General features: G+C 37.8%; 2 pseudogenes; one reads left to right on the top strand and one right to left on the bottom strand.

Moving 5' to 3' along the window:
* Positions 1-240: 240 nt before the first annotated feature.
* Positions 241-12120, bottom strand: LOC109099134 (annotated as a pseudogene).
* Positions 12121-14264: 2144 nt separating this feature from the next.
* LOC122135665 overlaps positions 14265-20209 on the top strand; it is a 47032-nt pseudogene continuing 41087 nt past the window's right edge.

The raw sequence follows: 20209 nt of genomic DNA, 5'->3' as shown, positions 1-20209 counted from the left end.
ACACTTTACAGCCACAAGTGCACATTTCTGATGGTCGTTCAAGTTTGCGGTGGCGAAGCTTTTTCTTTTTAAATTTGTACTAGAAAAATATTTCAATAAATTACAACTAACTCTAACAGTACTGTGTGGCAAGAATGACCCAAAAAATTACAACATGCTATGAATTAAATTTATGTTCATTTTTTTTGTCAAAGAAATGTAGACATCCATGAAAAACTACTAAAAGTAATTGCACAGACATTTAGAAATTACACCTTTTATTAACAGTCAAGACTAATTCTGACACTCTTCGTGAAGTGATTTTTGTATGCATACGCCATGCCCATATTTTCTACATCACATTGGTAGCAGCTCCTGTGTACACTTCCAAATTTATTACATGTGATGCTATATTTAAATACATGGGTGACAAAGTAGTCCCATTAAAAAAAAAGCAGCTACATTAAACCAAGCCCATCTCAATCGGTCCTCAGTGTCAGAAAACTGCCACCAAACCCCATCTTCTTCTGTGTAATCTAAATTACACATTCTGCTCTTTTCAACCACCCCCAAAATCTAACCTACTGACATATATATTTTTTAAAAGGCTTTATTAAAGTGAGCTTAGAGTATAAAAGACAACAACATAAAAAAGACGACAGAAAAGTAGGGGAAAAAAAAATACATCTGCTTATTAATTGCCAAGATTTCCCAAACGTGGTGGAGAATGCCATACGGCAGAGCTAGTGCGTTTAAAGAAGCGAGGCTTGGTCCGCCTGAAGATCGCCTCCAGTTTGGGCGGTTCAGGTTCTCCGAAATATGAATTGAGATCCAGTGGATTGTAATAGTGCTTCATGATGGCTTGCTGCAACTGCGTACCTGCACAAAACACACATCACATCAGGATAATAGAGTAGCAATGGTTTAGATACTACAGAATAAACATGAGCTGAAGTTACAATGGTAGATCCAAAAATTACTCTATATTATTCAGTGCAAACCATGTGGACCACTGACCAGCGCTCAAATAGAACATAACATGAACTATAAATATATTAAAAAAAACATTTCCAGTAGTTGCCAATAAGTGTCATACCCTCAGCCCAGGATGGGATGGGTTTCCTGGGCGCGGATTCATCATCTGTGGAGTCATCACTGTTCTGGTCCATGCCGTAATCTTCAGGATTCACTAAAAACGGTCACTTTCTGGCCCTTAGGGGTGATCTGGTATGATTGTGGAGATTGCTGTGAAATATAAAACAAGAGATGGGGTCAGAACCAGCTGTTCCAGACATCTGAGATTGGTTTGTGTTTCTAAGCAAACAGAAAAACTCATTTAGAAGAAGTCAGTGGCTTATATTACAAGGAAAAAATATCCAAGTGGAAATTTAAGTCTTCACTGCTTTCCTTCTCGGGGAACTATTCTGTGCTTAGTACGTAATTTTATCCGACACATTCCCTCCTTCAGCGACGGGAAAAAGACGCATAGCCGCTGCCGTGACCTCACCTCAATGTCCACAGTCACGTTTAGTCCAGCTCCGTGATCGATGGTCTTATTGTGAGCAGCTCCTTTCCCTACTGGAGTCTTCAGAACAGAGCTCTATGGAGATGGAATAGTGAATATGTATTAGTAGTATATTCATTAAACACTTAGCATTTACTACAACGAAAATGAACAGGCGTGGAAAGATCTGGGAAAGCAAAGGTCTTTACCTCAATATCTACAGTCATGTTTAGAGCCGAACTCTTAGTTACAGTTGTGTTGAGCATATTAGCTGCATGCGTTTTTGCGGCAGAGACCTGTTTATTTTACAAAAACACATTTCAAATGGATTTAGAATGTACTTAATAAAAACAGTTTGTAATATATACACACAAACGCACAATTAATAAAATATTTTAATAAAATAAATATGCATGCGCATATAGCGAATTCAAAATTACTAAATACTATAAGAGTACATAATACTTTAAAAGACTTTACCTGTGCTGTAACTGTAGGGGGCGCCGGGGCAGAGGCTGCAGCAGCAAGTTTCCGCTGGGCTTCCTTCTCCTCTTCAGCCTTTCTCTGCTCTTCCTGTTAAAGGAACACAAATTTGATAGGATTCTGGGATTGTTGTGTAGCTCAAGTGTCTTCCATAATTCTCGATAATTGTTCTGTCCTTGTTTAAAAAAACCAGGTAAAGCAGAAGACATCAGATGTTTAATATATGGTTACAAGGAGCTTGATTTTGGACCAATGATATTCCACATGACAGAAATAGAAAAAGCAACAATCAACCATCATTTGGATAAAAAACAAGGAGATTCTCACCATCTTCCTCTTCTCCTCCAGCTCCCTCCTCTCCTTCTCTCTGGCTGCTCTCTCCAGTTCCTTCTGAAGAGCGATAGCCTTCTCTCTCTCTAGTCTTTCTCTGCAAGACACAAACATGCATATTCAGTATCTTTAAATGTCATCATTTTAAACATGCACGAAAAATTAACACCAACTTCTCAGCTGCAGCCTGTCTTTCTCGCTCCAGCTCGCGTTCTCTTTCCCGCTCCTTCTCTTTCTCCCGCTCTAGTTCCTTCTTCAGTTCCAGAGCGCGTGTGGCCTCGGCCAGTTTGCGGGCCTTCTCTCGCTCCTCTTCAGCCCTGCGTTTGGCCAGCATTTCCTGGTGTCGCTGCTCCTCTTCCTCCTGAAGAAAAATACGAGTATATACATGATTAAAACGGTTAAGTATATGAACTACAATTAGGAAATAAAATAAAATATAATTCACTTTTATCCATGGATGCATTAAATTGATTCAAAGTGACAGTAACAAACATTTCTAGATTTCTATTTCAAATTGTTATAATATTACCGTTTATTAAATAGATAAAAATATGCAGCCTTAGTGTGCATGAGACAAATGTTTTTTATGTTTTATATAAAACGTAAATCTAGAAATAAAATACATCTATCATATTAGGCTCAATATTATTTGCTTTTGGACTGAAAAGTTGTTGCAAAAAATAAATACACAATGCATGTAAAGCACACTTTCATTATTTGTTGTGTATTGAATTTCTTTCAACATGGACTCTCCACTTTGATCGATTGCTGAGGTTGACTTACAACTTGCTGAAGTTTCTTTTGTCTGGCTGCCTCTTCCTGTTTCTTGCGCAGCTCCAGGTCTTCCTGTCGTTTAGTGGCCACCTTCCTCTTACACGCTGAGAGAGAGAGAGAGAGAGAGATAGACAACGACACAAAAAACGACACAAAAGAGAGAGAGAGGTGGGAGAGAAAAAGGAGAGAAACAAAAGAAGGCAGAAAAATATATAGAGAGAGAGAGAGAGAGAGAGAGAGAGAGAGAGAGAGAGAGAGATTATGAACAACTTCAACACTCCAACTTAACACTATAAAGTTACTATGGGTTTCTTCAGTACCATGTCATTTTTCTTCTCCAGCTGTGCCATCTTTTCTTCAATCTTCTTTTTCTTTTCCTGCTCCTTCTCCTTTTCCCCTTTCACTCGAGCCTCAACAACCCGTTTCAAACGCTCGTCCCGCTTCCTAAAGCGAACAGAATTCACTTTTGAGTCCTGATTTGCATTCACACTTAAATTAGATTAATATTTCAGATTTATTGAATAGTACCAAATCGATCAACGGCAAACGCATACAAGAAACTTCCCACCTTTTCATTTCCTCCTGTTTCTTTCGTCTCTCCTCCTCGATCTTTTTCTTTCGTTCATTCTCTTGTTCTATTTTCTTGTTCAAGGCGTCCCACTTCTGCCGTTCTCGCTCCTGGAGGATTAGTGACAATTTTAGAGTGATCATAAAAATAAAAACTCTTGCAGAAATGAAGCGAGTGACTCGGGTTTTAAACCGATGATGATGAAAGCTTGAGTTAAACACATAAGGACAGGTTCTTTTGCTTTATGTGAAAAGCAATGATTAAAAACAACAGACAGATTTCTGGCAAATGTCTCTGATACAAAAAGGGGTGAATGTGAACTTCCCAAACCACAAAGACACACATCCATCCACTACATGAGTGATGAGGTTAATCCGACAGATCCGTTTCACTTTAGAGACAAAGTGCCCATTAAAAGTGTTTCACTACCGTTTAAAAGTTTGGGATCAGTAATTATTAATTTTTTTTTTTTTTGAAAGAAGTCTTATACTCACCAAGGCTGCATTTGATAAAATCTAGTAAAAACTGTCATACTGTAAAATATTATTACAATTTAAAATAACCGTTTTCTGTCTGAATATATTTAAAAATGAAATTCCTGTGATGCGCAGCTGTATTTTCAGCATCATTACTCCAGTCTTCAGTGTCACATGATCCTTCAGAAATCGTTCTAATATGCTGATTTGCTGCTTAAGAAACATTTCTAAACATTAATGTTGAAAACCTGTTGAGCTGCTTAATTTTTGTGCAAATGTAGATACATTTTATTTTCAGAACTCTTTAATTAATAAAAACAAAACAAAAGAACAGCTCAATTTATGATCAATTTAATGCAAACTTGCTTAATAAAAGCAATAATTTCTTTAAAAACAAACCAAACCCCTAAACTTTTGAACGGTAGTGTAAGTAACCAACAAACAAATGACCTCTCATAATACAGGAAGTGTCAAACAGAAATAGTTTTGACTGACATGGAAATGACCTCAGTTTGGATTCACTGTGTTTATACTCACCACAGATCCAGAGCCCAACTGAGAGGGAAAGACAGGAAGTACAATTACCAACTAAAACAACTTCTACATTTATAGCTGGTGCAGCCCAACATATTAGACTACTCAGAAAATACAAAAGTATCCCTGCTCACCTTGACGTCAGTTTTGGTGGCAGATTGTTTGATGAAGGACTTCATGACGGTGCTGCGGCCCAGAGAGCCAGGCGTCATCATCAGCATCTGGTTCTTCTGCACAGTGTGCATGAACGAGCGCATGTGTGGAGCGATACTCTACAGGGACACAACAAACGGACACAGACTAGATCAAAGACTTGTTAATCAAATCCTTAAAAAAACCTTTTTACGAATGCAGAAAACCACAGAAAATCCTCAAGTGGACTTCTGCAGAAAGCTTTTATTCTAAAGACTCAAAAGACTGTTGTGGCTTCATAATGGATTCATTTTGGGTGATGGGCAGCATTACTGTGGTCAGGGATGCTCATACCGTGAGGCACTTCTTTGGAGGAGATTGTTTCTTCTTGGGTGTGTTGATTTCTTGAGCTGCGTGACGCTTTGAGCCTAAACGTGAAGGTCTGACAGAAAAGCACAAAGACTATTAGAAAACAAACGGCATGGATCCATTCACTATAATGAGGAAAACTAATTTACAGTATGCTCACCGGCCATCCCCTTTGGATTTTGACCCTCCACTGTCATCTATAACAGGAAAATATATAAATAATTGAAATTTTACTTGTCAACACAATTATATGTCTTGCATATAATATCAGCAGATCTGTTAGACATGCACCTGTTTCTGAAGTACGAGCCATGGATCGCGTGAAGCGATAGTTCTCAGTGGTGCTGGGAGATTCAGCAGTTTCTTCTGGAACTTTGTCTTCGTTTACCTCGGGTTCCTTTTCTTCAGTCTTCTTGGGTTCAGGATCCTTTGAAATCACGTATCCACCAGTTATTTACAATTTGCACCTTGCAATAAAAGTTTAAAACGTGCTACCAGAAATAACTGTTTGCTCAAGGCCCGTTCACACTAAGAACTATAAAGTTGACTACAGTACTTTGCATAAGTCTTATGCCATTAAAGTTTTCACACAAAAAAAAAAAAAAAAAAAAAAAAAAAAAGTTTTAAAAACCAGGGCTGCATTTCCCAAAAGCATCGTAAAGCCCAAGTAGGTCATAGATCCATTGCTACCAATGTCTCTACAAACAACTTCTCAAGATGCTTTTGAGAAATGCAGCCCAATTATTTCCATCTTTTTGCTGTAGTGTGTCAGTTGGAAATATAAGTTTTACATTTCCAAACATTCCTTTTGCCATTAATAGTAATAATCCAGTGAGATTTTTGTATGTACAAGAAGTCTAACACAGAGATCGGATCTCACCATCATCATGTCCGTCTGGAATGACATGAAGAATCATGGGATCAGCATTTAAAGACATTCTAAACTCTATTGATTCTGCAGAAGAGTGATATATCAGATTATCATCTAGTCTCATGTATACCCCATATAGCTAAAGCTGCAAATTCAACTCCTTGGTTTTGTAAATAATCTTCCCGATTTGTCTCAACTCCTCAGAATATCCAATAGCTCAGAAAAACTTGGTGTAACAGAAACTATTGACTCTTTTCCAACACTTTAGACACAGTTGCTCCTTTAAGCTTAAATATTAAGGAAAACAGTCTGACACTGTGGTATAACAAGCACACTTGCATCATAAAGAGAGCAGCTGGAAGAAAACAAAACTAGGGGTATTTCATATTGCATGGAGGGAAAGTACTTCTACATACAGAAAATCCTTAAAAACTGCTAGATCTGCTTACTTTTAGTTTCTTTTAAAAGAAAACAAACACTAAACCAGGTATTTATTCAGTACAGTGGCTAATTGTACAAACAATAAAGCATCAGCAGATGGAGACATTTCCCAACTGCACAGTAATAATGACTTTATGAACTTTACTTCCAAGATTAATGCTATTAGAGATAAAATTATTGGGTTTTGTGATATGGAGATAGAATGTAGATGTAGAAGTTTATATGTTATAGAAGTTATGCGATAAGAAGAGCAAATCAGAGGACTACTATGAAATCTACTACAGCAACTTTCAATTCTACATATGATCGAGTCTGAGAAAAGAGCTTAAACGTTTAGAAGTGCTTGGACTTCGGCGATTGGTCCATTTATCACCGTTTTTTTCTTCTTGTAGCCTACTGTAAACTGCTCTGTGAAAAATAAACTGTTGTGTGTTTATCCGGCTTTTTAAAAAATGGCAGGTGCCGGTGTTTTCCCACATGCATACGTCCAATCGACATACACTTTACGTCACTGGTAGTTCCTATAGCGCCGGTTTAGACCCGAGTCTGAAGTAGAAGCTAATTTATTCCTGTAAAAGTAGTTCCCAGAACTAAAAATCGTTCCTAGTTCCTGCAGTGCAAACGCTCGAGCATCCGGGTACTTCCGGCCAATAGTTCTAGGAACAATGAAAGGTTCCTCCGGTGCTAAAGGGGGCTATAGATCCTTTTCTGAATATCATTAATTTATCACTGTCATTAGGATATGTACCAAAAGCCTTTAAACTGGCTGTTATTAAGCCTCTCATAAAAAACAAAAAAACAACTTGATCCTGGAGAATTAGTTAATTATAGACCTTTCTCAAATATCAAAGCTCAGTACTAGGACCGTTGCTTTTCACGCTTTACATGTAACCCTTGGGAGATATCATCAGGAAACATGATATTAGCTTTCACTGTTATGCTGATGATACTCAACTATATATTTCTTCACGGCCCAATGAAACAATTCACAAAAGTAACAATGCATAGCTGATATAAAAAAACTGGATGACTAATAATTTCCTAGTGCTAAATTCTGAAAAATGGTTTTAGTTATCAAAAATCCTCTGCATTTAATAATCTAGAACACTGTCTAACACTTGACGGCTACTCTGTCAAGTCTTCGTCATCAGGTAGGAACCTAGGTGTGCTATTTGATAGCAACCTTTCCTTTGAAAGTTATGTTTCTGGCATTTTTAAAACCACATTTTTCCATCTTAAAAATATATCTATATTACTACCTATGCTCTCAATGTCAAATGTAAAGCCCTAGAGACAGATCCTCAGCAAAGACTTCGTCGGCCTTAGGAACAAGACCACAAGAACCAGAACCAGAAGAGTCCTCTGCTCAATCTGACCCGTGTTGCAGCCTGGAATTAAACCACATCATGCTGGTTTCGTCTGGCCAGAGGAGAACTGGCCCCCTGACTGAACCTGGTTTCTCCAAAGGTTTTTTCTCCATTTCTGTCACAGATAGAGTTTTGGGCCGCTCCTTGGCACTGTCGCTTTCGGTTTGCTTAGTTGGGGACACAATTTCTCATCACTGAATCAACAATGAATGCATCAGTCGAGACTCTCTTCTTTGGATCCAAGGGCTGCAACACTGACTTTAACTGATAAACTGACAGTTTTCGAATGTCCTCTAGCATTATCAGATTGCCAATTGTCCGGTTGGATGACGACGATATTGCACCCAATGCGCAATCCCGCACACAATTCAAATAGGATGATGACGACGGTATGCTAGATACCAACAAACATGAGATCCTTGTGCATTCAAAAATCTCACTGGAACACTACAATTAATGGCAAAAGTAATGTTTGGAAAATGTAAACTGATATTACCTATTGACACACTACAGCAAAAGATAGAAATAACTGGTTTAAAAAACCATTTTTGTTGTTGAAAATACTAATGGCCTAAGACATTTGCTCAGTCCACTGTATATGAGGATATTTATTAAAAGCGTGCTGCAGTTTTCTCATCTGCTGCTTTAAATGCTCAAGCTCTTTGAAGTCGAGTGAATTCGTATTGTTGTCAATGTTTGTATTGTTCACCAGCTGCAAAAAGTTTTTTGAAAGTGATCATAATTATACTGTTCCTCTGTTACATTACCGTTATAGCTGTAGTGCTATTTTCTTAAATTTTGACCAATTTAGAAAACTTTGTCTTTGTAGTTATTGTCCTTGGTGTGAATGGGCCTTAAATCTGGCTCGTGTCTCTTTTTTTTTTAGCAAAGTTAAATGAAATAAAAATTTAAAAAAAAATTCGGCAGCACATATCGGCCATCGGCTGACCCTGACCTCTAAACATCGGCATCGGCTATAGAAAAACCCATATCGGTCGATATCTAATTAAAACCACAGCAGAAAGTTGTTCTCACCTCAGTTTGGACGATTTCTGGTTCAGGTTTGGTTTCAGTGGCTGAATCGGTCTCCATTTGCGGTGCATCATCCCTAAAACAGAACCGCGAAACAGTGTTTAAAATATCTCAACCGATAACTGAAAGGTTGTAGGTTTTAATCCCAGAAGAAACAGTTCAACAACTGAAACAGAAAGCAAAAGCACTCACTGTTCTTCTTTGTTCTCCATTTCCTCAGTTCCATCATCCATAAAAATGTCCTCTGGAAAGAGCAATGAGGACATAAATGTCATCATGAAGTTAACGAAGAAACTCATTCACTTTAAAGTGATACTCCACTCCAAAATGAACATTTTGTCATTAATCACTTACCCCCATTTCGTTTCAAAGACATAAAAGCTTCGTTCGTCATCGGAACACAATTTAAGATATTTTGAATGAAAACCGGGAGGCTTGTGACTGTCCCATAGATTGCCAAATAAATAACAGAGTCAAGGTCCATAAAAAGGTATGAAAGTCGTCGTCAGAATACTCCATCTGCCATCAGATGTGCAATCTGGGTTATATGAAGCGACGGGAACAGTATTTGTAACCGAAGAAAACAAAAATAAAGACTTTATTCAATAATTCCTTTGTCAACAGTCTCCCCTGTGTCTCTCCATATCACCGTGTGCTGCGTATGCTCATCTGTGTCATCCGCACCACAAGGATGCGCTGTTTCTACGTGTATTTAGCTTTGATTTGAAATAAAACAGCGCATCCTTGTGGTGCGGAGGACACAGAAGAGCATACAGTGATATGGAGAGACACAGAGGAGACTTTATTTTATTGAATAAAGTCATTATTTTTGTTTTCTTCGCTTACAAAAGCCCTTCCCTTCACATAACACAAACCACACTTCACATCTCATATCAAATATACTGACGACTTTCATACCTTTTCTGGACCTCTACACCTTTACACAGTTAATTATTTGGCAGTCTATGAGACAGTCACAAGCCTCCCGGTTTTTTCATTCAAAATATCTTAAATTGTGTTCCGAAGACGAACTAAGCTTTTACGGGTTTGGAACAACATGGGGGTAAGTGATCAATGACTAAATTTTCATTTGGGCTGGAGTATCCCTTTAAACAGCACAAATGATAAAGAGATAAATCCCATTTACAATCAGAGTTAGTTTAGTCTCACCGCTGACGGAGCTGCTGCAGGTCGAGTTTCCCCAGTCTGGCTTTCTTCTTCAGGAAAGAGCGTCGGGATGCCCTGCGAACAGCTTCCTGGGTCATGCTATGCCGGAGGCCCACCAGAGAACGGCGCACCACCAGCGACGCCGAACTGACGTCCGAGTCGGGCCTTGAGGGTGTCGTCTCCAACCCAGATGCAGCGATGGGGATTTTATTAGCAGCTCGTCCCGGAGACACAGCAGCGTTCAGCAGTGAATCCGCACTCAGACGCTCCGAGGAGGGAATCCTCACCATGGCTTCAGACACCAGGATCTGATCCTGACTGGAGCCTGAATCCTGCACCTCAACGGCTTCTTTCACTTCTGGGATGTTCCCGGTCACTTCTTCCACCTCCTTGGCTTTGGCGCCGCCTTTGTTACGGGTGCTGCGCTTGATAGGTTGGGTTTTCAGCCGGGGCGGTGGTTTTGTTGCGGCGTGTGCGACGAGCAGGTTCCTCCATCAGACTCTCAGAGCTGTCATCCGGCACATGTGGCGTAACAAGTTCAGAGATGCTGTTCAGGGTCATCTGGACCGAGGAACGACGCAGGTTGCTGCGTTTCCCCCTTGGAGAAACTACAGAGAGACAATTGACACCATAAACTATATCACTTTAGGAAAAAAAAATCTGCCAATTTGAGTTCATGTATAGTAAAGAAAAAGTTAAACAATAAATGTTTTGATAGTGCTGGAGTTTTTTACAAGCTTTACAAAACTTATATTCGTATTACCGTAAGATTGTTTTTGTTTTTATTTATGCATATTGTTTACATGCAAAGTAAACATTTGATCAGTTCTTGCATTTCCTATTAATCAAACCTTTACTGTTTGAACTACAGGAACGTAGGGCTGCACAATTAATCCAATGAAAACGAACTCGTGATATTTTTATCAAATCGCAAAGGCTGCTAAATATATCAGAGAAGCTTTAAGATCACAAGCAGTTTATTTCGGTCAAAAACGTTTGATGGGTTCACACAGTCAAAAATAGTAGCATTGTAATCTTATATTTGTACCATAAATGATAATAAATAAATCAAAAACGTTTGATGGGTTCACACAGTCAAAAATAGTAGCATTGTAATCTTATATTTGTACCATAAATGATAATAAATAAAATCAATTTTCATATTTTACAGTGAAATACGTTGTTTAATATTTTTTATTTAGTAAAAACATTTTTTATTTTTATTTTACAGCCATACAGACATAAAAAAATACAAATTGTGCAGCATTACAAACAGGCGCAGCAAACCTAGAGTGTTTTTTTAAAATCACAATTTATTTTAAATGTACATAATAATTGTAATAATGAAGAACATAAGCGTTATGTACAGATTTGTGCATTATGCACTGTATATATACACAACCGTATAAATAAAATGTAGGTGCATTAAAATAATATCTAATTTTTAGAATAATTATTGTGCAGCTCTACAGGAATGCACATTTACAAATTAATATTAATTAAATGAATATTCTACTAATGCATTAATAGAAAGATCCTTTTTTGCATGAACATAGGAGACTAGATTGTAGAATATTAACCAAAATTAATGACTTGGACTCTCTTAAAAAGCTGTTGCTGTAAACCTATGAGAAGTTTCTGTAGCAAGACACTGGCAGACCCTTACCGTCTTTTGCTGCGAGACTCATTAAGCTCCATCCCGTTACCCGTTTCCGCCGGTTCGTCTTTTTTCTGGGATGGAGTCTTCGGCATGAGTTCTGATGTCTGGCTCGGTGCTGAAGTCACTGCACAACAAAACATCTTTTTTATGAACTTGTCTAATAATAACCTGCATGGTAACTGAGTGATTCTCACAAATACACACAAAGTGACACGCCAGTAAATAAACTGGGGCATAACAGTATGAAGTGTATAACACATTCCAGCTCACATTTACAGTGTCTCTCACCTGGAAAACATGCGGTACGCTTCCTGCTGGATCTCCCCCAGCCACACCATGTGGACATTGTCTATTTCTTTAGTAAATCCTGCAGCTTCCCATTGAAAACCTCCATGAGGGAGCGCGTGGCTTCCGGCAAGGAACTCATGTTGGCGTCCCTGGAAACACAAAAGGAAAGGCCTTGGTTTTGCAATACTGACTAAAAAAAGCAAGTGTGTAAAAAAAAAAAAAAAAAAAAAAAAACACACTTTACATTTACGACTCCACTTGCACTTTTGTCAAGCTGTCATTTTGAAAACACATTTGTTTTACTATTGTGCTTCAGGTAAAATAGAAAAAAAACATGAATTTGCTTTTCTGTGGGGTGACCTTGACAACAAAAGAGCAACATGTGCAGACTCATTAATATTCATATGCATTTCATTTGAATCCAGATTTAGCATGAAAACCCGTTTATTTGACATCTGTCTAATTTTACGACAAAGAAATTAAGCATTTAATTAGACGGTGTTTTTCAAAAACATTAAAAAATAATTTCACTGATTCGTGATGCGGGTGGATTACAGCATACTAAGCATTTATGATTAACACACATTCAAGCGTTAAAGCATAATCTTAATTTTTTTCTTCCCAGTTTTGTGTAAATGTAAACATTTAATCGAATCTGTATTTTTTTCTTATAAATAAATTAAATCTTAATTTCGATCTCAGTGCAAACACAGCCGCAGACGAACATGCTTGTAATATAATAAACAAATATATTATATTTCGGTTGTTGCATTTATGACATAAAAATATTAAAATTAACAAAATAGCATGCGAATAACTAAAACGTGAATTTATTTCCGACTGCGTTAAGATTAGCCACCCTAGCTAGTTTAAACAGCGAAATAATACATTTTAAAACGTCATCTAACGTTACCTCTTTAGACTTTACGCACTGCAAAAACAAAGAGTTGATGATCCAGAGTTATGATCCTTGCTTATATTTTGTTTATAAACATTAAATGCTAACGTGAACATTAGAAGCTACTTTCTGTCTTCCGCTCCACTGTCTCTTGTGTTTTTCAGCCACCCGCTCAAAGCGGTTTAAATAGTTTAAAATTCTGCCCTGACGAATAATACTTTACGAAACGCCCGATTCTGGGCGGGATCGACGAATCCGTGTGTGCGATTGAATAACACGGCTGTCTGTCACGATAAACCGTCGGCCAATCACACCCAAGAATATTTAGTAAAGGACGAGCTGTGCTCTCATTGGATGATACGCATGCCTGTCATTAATTCAAACCGTCCAATGCAGGAAGAGTGCCATGAAGTCCCCGCCTCCGTCCGTGAACGTCAGCGCATTCGGCATGCCGTTGCGAAAACAGAGCAGAACGTAACGAGTTCCGTGATTTGATATCACGCTCCCCCGTTCATTTTATTAAACATAAAACCAAATCAGTTCTTAAAATACTTAAAATTTCCCAGACGCTTTCTACGTCGTACAAAATTTTTAGCATTAATCATTATGATTAAATACGAGCGTCACACTGTTACCATGGTAACAGAAGCAGCTAGCTGTAGCTTGCTAGCGTCGTAAACGGCTCATCGTCTGAACACAAACTCGAAACGAGCATCATTTGTAACATCTTCTTCGTGTTTTTATTTCTCGTTTTTTAAAATATAAATAATCGCCACCAACCACACTGGAACGACAATGCAGGTGAGTTTGTAAGTTTGGTTGACTATCACTACTGGTACTAGCACACATAACACGATTAGCTGAGATCTGATCACGGTCTCACTCTGAGATGATTAGCTTTGCTAAACAGATATAAATGTATGACTTTTTTATTTAAACAACTGTGTTCATATGTGCTATGTTTAGCACATTTGATTATAATATAATACTTTGTATAGTTAGCAGGTTTATAGCAGTATTCCACCATGAAACAACCATAGTTGTTTTAAAGTGTATTGGAGTAACGTACCTTAAAGCACCGTGCTATATGAGTAAAATACTCTGATATAAACCCTCTGATACTACCACTATACTATAGTATCACCACACAGGAGTTGCCCTGGCCTTTGAAAGAAAAAATGTGTGATTCATATGTGTGAGTGATGATTCATGACATTTAAAACATAAGTGTCAAACCAATGAAGAGAACCAATGCCCCTGTGGCTTCTGTCTTTATTCAGTACCTCTATTCCTCTTTGCAGGATTTATTTTTTAGAGGATGGACAAGAGGCACGCAGGGTGATCAGCCTCAGGAAACCGTGACGATCTGCTGATGGAGAGTCCACACCACCATGAAGAAAATATTCAGCTTCAAGAAGAAGAAGGGCCTCCCCGAGCCCCTCGGGGAGACGGGGAGGTCGTGCTGTCGGCCAGCTATGGATGTGAAGGAGAAAGACGCTCGGGAAGCTCCACAAGGCTGCGTTCAGCGCGGAGATGTGGCCAAAATCAGACAGCTGGCCAAAAGAATGATGATAAAAACCAGCTGGATAAGGAACACAGGTAATGATGATTGATGAGCTGCAGCACTATCTTCATTTCAAATAACAGACGTATTACAGAAAACACAGAAGCTTTTTTCACATGGAAGAGTGAACTCGGTCGGATTGAATCGTGTCAGATCTTAACCTTAGACTTAAGATAGAAAGTTTCCGTCGGGATACGCGTCTCAGGCGCTCAATAATGAGGATTTGGCCAGTGGTTGTGTTGCCTTGGGCTTACATTTTCATTTCCTCCTCCCGACTGCAAAATGAATGACCTAGGGCCCCGGTATCTTTGGTTTTGGTTTTTTCCCCGTCGGAGCCAAATAAGACAATTTTTTATATTTGCTAGAAATATGTATTTGTATTTTTTATGAAATTTTAACCTGTGAAACCTTTGGCACATCGCATTGCACTCTATCGTTATTATTGAGTTATTATATGAATACATTAACGAAAAAGAATGGGGCATGATATATAGGGAATTCTATGGGGGGGGTATTGTGTCTGAATTCTGTAGTGTTTAGATTGTTTCAGCTGCTAGTTTTCAGTTTCTCTGGCCTCCACTATAGAACCGACCTTTTTAGCTATTGCTTGGATCTCCTTAAATTTTCATGAATTTTCGTAATACAAATAAAATTCTTGCGTACAAAATCAAAATGTTCAACAAGTTGGAATTAATATCACCTAGAAAGTAACTATTTTTATGTTCAACTTGGGGGGTGCAACTGATGTATTTGAGAAAAAAATTTATGGTTTGTATATTCTTTCTCGAGATACATCCTATTTGAATCTGGAATCCATGAGGGTGCAAAAACATCTAAACTATTGAGAAAATCATCTTTAAAGTTGTTCAAATGAAGTTCTTTGAGTGCAAACTGCATATTACTAATCTAAAATTACGTGATTTTGATATATTTTACGGTATGAAGATTTACAAATGTCCGTCATAGGAACATGATCTGTACTTAATATCCCTAATGTTTTTTGGCATAAAAGAAAAAACATCTCTAGCGTAATTTTGGGGGACCCATACAATGTATTGTTGGTCTATTGCTACACACAAATATACCCCCCAGAACTTAAAAACCCTCGGCTCTATGTGCGCCAGGGACTGCACATTTGTTGTCCTGAAAACCTCTGGTTCACAGTTAGTCATTTCATTAACTCCGGTGCGTCGAGAATCTGCTATATTTTTACTTGCTCTCTGCTCCACTATAAGAGAATCTAGGTACCTATTTTGCGTTAAAGTTCGGTCAGCATTGGGGGGAGGCATGTCGCGCGGGCTTCTTGTATAGCATTTAGTAGCATTGCTGGATATCTTTTAATTTTGCTTTGCAATGAATTTTTCACAATTAAAAATATTTTTTCGGGGTGGGGGGGGTACAAAATCAAAATGTTTCAACATGGTGGAATTACATACACCTATAAAGTAACTAATTTTTTCATGTTCAACTTGAGAAATGCTGATGATTTGAGAATTGATGGATTGTAAAAAAAATAATAATTTCTAAATCAGTGCCTAATTAGGGGTTTGATTATTCGTTAACCTGTTTTCTTTGGAAAAAAGACCTTCACACTAATCCTAAAAATGTTATTACGAGAGTAATAGGTCCATTTTGATTTCCCGTGTGGAGATTATGATGCATGAAGAATCATTTAATGGCAGCATTTTTTGATGCTTAAATCCTAAAACATAGACTTACTTCCCTTGTTTCTTTCAGAAGAATCATTCATACACTACTGTTTAAAAGGCTGGGGGTCTGTATTAATTTTTATTTTTTTGAAAGGTAGTCTCTTCCTGCTCACCAACCAAGGCATTATTTAATCTTTAAATACAGCTAAAACAGTAATATTATGAACTATTATTATAAAAATATCTGTTTTCTATGTAAATATACAGTAAAATGTTATTTATTTCTGTGATGCGCAGCTGTATTTTCAGCATCATTACTCCAGTCTTCAGTGTCACATGATCTTCAGAAATGTTTCATTCTTATATGCACCAGAAACATTTCTGATTAATATCAATGTACACAGTTGTGCTGCTTCATATTTGTGTGGAAACAGTGATACATTTCTTCAGGATTCTTTGAAGAATAGGAAGTTCAAAAGAAACAGCATTTACTTGAAATAGAAACTTTTTTGTAACATTCTAAATGTTTTTACCGCCACTTTTTGCTCAATTTATTGCATCTTTGCTGAATAAAAGTATTAGTTCCTGCTTTTGTTTTAAACTCTGTAGCTTCTAATCATTTGTTTGTGCAGTAATGCTGTCATGTATCCTCTGTGATTGCACCTGCAGAACTGCGCTGCACATTGCTTGTGCCTGCGGACACACAGATGTGGTTCAGTTCTTGGTGGAGAGCAAAGTGAAGCTGAACTTATGCGACAATCAGAACCGCTCCGCCTTGATGAAGGTACAGTCCGTTTGTTCTTGTGAAATCATATGTGTATAAATACATGCTGACTGGTATGTCTCTGTGGTTATGCATGAATTGTAGGCGGTTCAGTGTGAACAAGACCGCTCCGTCTCTTTGCTCCTGGAACATGAGGCTGACCCCAATCTGGTGGACATCAATGGAAACACGGCACTGCACCTGGCCGCACGCATCCCCTCCCTCTCTGTGTCTCTGCAGCTCCTGGAGCACTCAGCCAAACATCAACGCACAGAACAAGGTGAACTTAGTGTTCCGACTGATTATTACAGTATTAACCACACACAGACAGCACGTGTCTGATACATAAAGATGCAGTGCCTGCAGAAATAATAGACTACTTAGTGCATACTGCATAATATACACTAAAATGCACTTCAAATAAGGATGCACTTAAAAACCAAAAGTGATATAGTTAATGCAGTCCAGTCTTGTTTTGTTGTGGTTTGATTGACAGGATGGCAACACTCCACTGATGCTGGCTGTGATGGAAAAACAGACGCAGACATGACCGAGCTTTTATTGAAAGAGGGAGCAGAGGTTAATGGGTCACAGAACCAGGAGCACGGTAAGAAAGATGCACTTTAATGGATTAGTTCATCCAAAAGTGAACGTTCTGTAGTCATCTTGGTATGTGTGCATTTAGAAAAGATATACTGGAGAAATTTTATGAAATTGTGCTCTATCAATTTTCTTTTCAGCAAATGTAATAATCAAATCAGGAATAATAGTACTGATAAATAAATGGATAAATGAACAATTGATTTGTAATCCAAAGAAACTAAGAAGTGATTCACCTAGCTTACTGTTTTAGTATCATTACTGTCTTATTATTTATTAATATCTCGAATTAGTTTTAATTTTGTTTTCTCTTTTTAGTAATTTGTTGTGCATTTTAGTTAGTTTTATTAGTTTGTTTGTATTTTAGTTTTTTATCATTTTGTTTTAGTCATTTTTTTGTTTTTTTGTTATTGTTATATTGTCATTATATTTGTTTTTGTTCAGTGTTTTAATCATTTTACTTCAGTTTTAGTCATTTCAGTGCTTAAAACAAAATGGAAATGAAAAATGACTTCGCAAAGAACTGAAATAAAACTATTTTATTTCTTTTAACAATAAATGTGTGTCAGTTAAGATAAATGTTTTCTAGTATTTTTAGTTGCACTGATTCACATTCTGTCTGTCTTTTTAAAGGTCTGTGTTGATGATGGCTGCATGCAATGGACAATCAGGGCATGGGGCGTTTGAGTCTGCTCCTGCAGTACGATGCGAACATCACAGTGAAAGATGATAAAGGCTGGTCGTTCTGATGATTATGCTGGCATGAATGGACATCACGCGTACGGACTTCTTCTTTTACCTGCTTAGGTTTAAACTCACCATCTGATTTTAAATACAAAGTCCTAACGTTGTTTGTACTGTAGTTGGTTTTGCAATGAATGTTGACAATTTGTGTTGCTATTACCTGTTTTAAATTCATTGTTGAAGTTAGGAACATTTGAAAATGGTGATCGCGATATGTTTCACGTCTGGCAAAGGTGTTTTGTTATGGAAACACACTGCAGATGTTGTGATGTTTTTGTAAACAGCAAGCTTTGTTTGAAGCGTTTGCTTGTAGGAGCTCCTCACAATAACCGTCTGTCCAGATGTTTCACATCTGATTATTGAGCATGGGGACGAAGAGAAGCTCCTTCAGTCACCTTCCCATTTCACTGCCAGCAAAAAAGACGCAGACGTCTGTGCTCGGCAGCCTGGTGGTATTGGAGCTGGTTTGGCTTATTGGGAGGACCCATCTCTTGGATAAAGATGGTGAGTCTAATTGTGTTTTACTCGATTTGCATGATTCAAGGTTTTCAGCGTCATCTGTATATGTACGTCAAGTAGTTGCTGCCGTGTTGGACTGCAGTTGTTTTGATTTGGTTCTGTTTCCCTGTTAGTTACTCCACACGCATCAGTTGTAGCAGCAGGGAGCAAGCTTCCGCAGGAGCAGGGGGGAAAGGTTATGGCCAATGTGTGCCAGTCAATGAGCTGTAGATCAGACATTATTCTTTACTTTTCCGAGATTTAAAGGATAGTTTTGCACACAAAAATGAAAGTTTGCTGAAAATGTACTCAACTTTAGGCCATCCAAGATCTTTGTTTCTTCATCAGATTTGGAGAAATGTAGCATTGCATCACTTGCTCACCAATGGATGTGAATGGGTGCCGTCAGAATGAGAGTCCAAACAGCTGATAAAAACATCACAATAATCCACAAGTAATCCACTCCACTCCAGTCCATCAATTACAGTCTTGTGAAGCGAAAAGCTGCATGTTTGTAAGAAACAAATCCATCATTAAGACTTTTAAATACATCCTTACCCATAATATTGCTTCCACCAGTGAAAAAGTCATCGCTTCTGAATCAGAAGAAAATTATGCATAGAGCTGTGTTTACAAGCCAAAACAGCTCTATGTTGATATGTTGAATGTTATTATGGATTATGTTTGTTTTTTTCGCCAGAAGCAATGGTTTAAAGTTAATACGCCTCGATGGATTTGTTTCTTACAAACATGCAGCGTTTTGCTTCTCAAGACATTAACTGATGGACTGGAGGGGTGTGGATTATTGTGATGTTTTTATCAGCTGTTTGGACTCTCATTCTGACGGCACCCATTCACTGCAGACCATCCACTGCTGAGCGAGTGATGTACCGTAATACTGAATTTCTCCAAATCTGTTCCAATAAAGAGAAACAAACTCATCTCAGATGGCCTGAGGGGTGAGTAAATTTTCAGCAATTTTAAAAAAATTTTTTGAACTATTCCTTTAAAACACAATATTAAGAGTTGTATGAAATCATTTAGTATTGCTAAATGGTAAACCATGGTATGTCTTGTCATAAGAGCTGTTCTTCTTTGTGTGTTGTACGCTTACATGCTAGATTAAATAAGACCTACTCACACCAAAAATTTTTTAAAAAATGAGACTGGGTGAAAAAAGAATCCAGTCTAACAATTTGAAGCAAAAAAGGTCTACAGCTCAGCAGACAATGCACATTTAATGTAATTTTAATATAAAAGTAATGTTTACTACTTGTGTAATATACTACTTCAATGTATTTTTAAGCTATTGTCGCTCACTTCCTATAATGCTGTGATCTAGAAGTATATGCTATAATAGATTGTACTGTATAGCTATATAGTGATATACATTAAAACATAGTCCCACTTTTATCAGTAAATGCTTCAGTTCAAACTGCTTTTTGCTCTGCATCTATATAGAATATGTAATAGGTTTTAGATACTTGACCCAAATGCTTATTGGTCTTAACCCATTGA

The sequence above is a fragment of the Cyprinus carpio genome, chromosome A25 (genome assembly GCF_018340385.1).
Source record: "Cyprinus carpio isolate SPL01 chromosome A25, ASM1834038v1, whole genome shotgun sequence".
Classification (NCBI taxonomy): domain Eukaryota; kingdom Metazoa; phylum Chordata; class Actinopteri; order Cypriniformes; family Cyprinidae; genus Cyprinus; species Cyprinus carpio.
The sequence above is the reverse complement of the archived record's forward strand: the minus strand, read 5'-3'. Positions and strand labels throughout refer to the sequence as shown.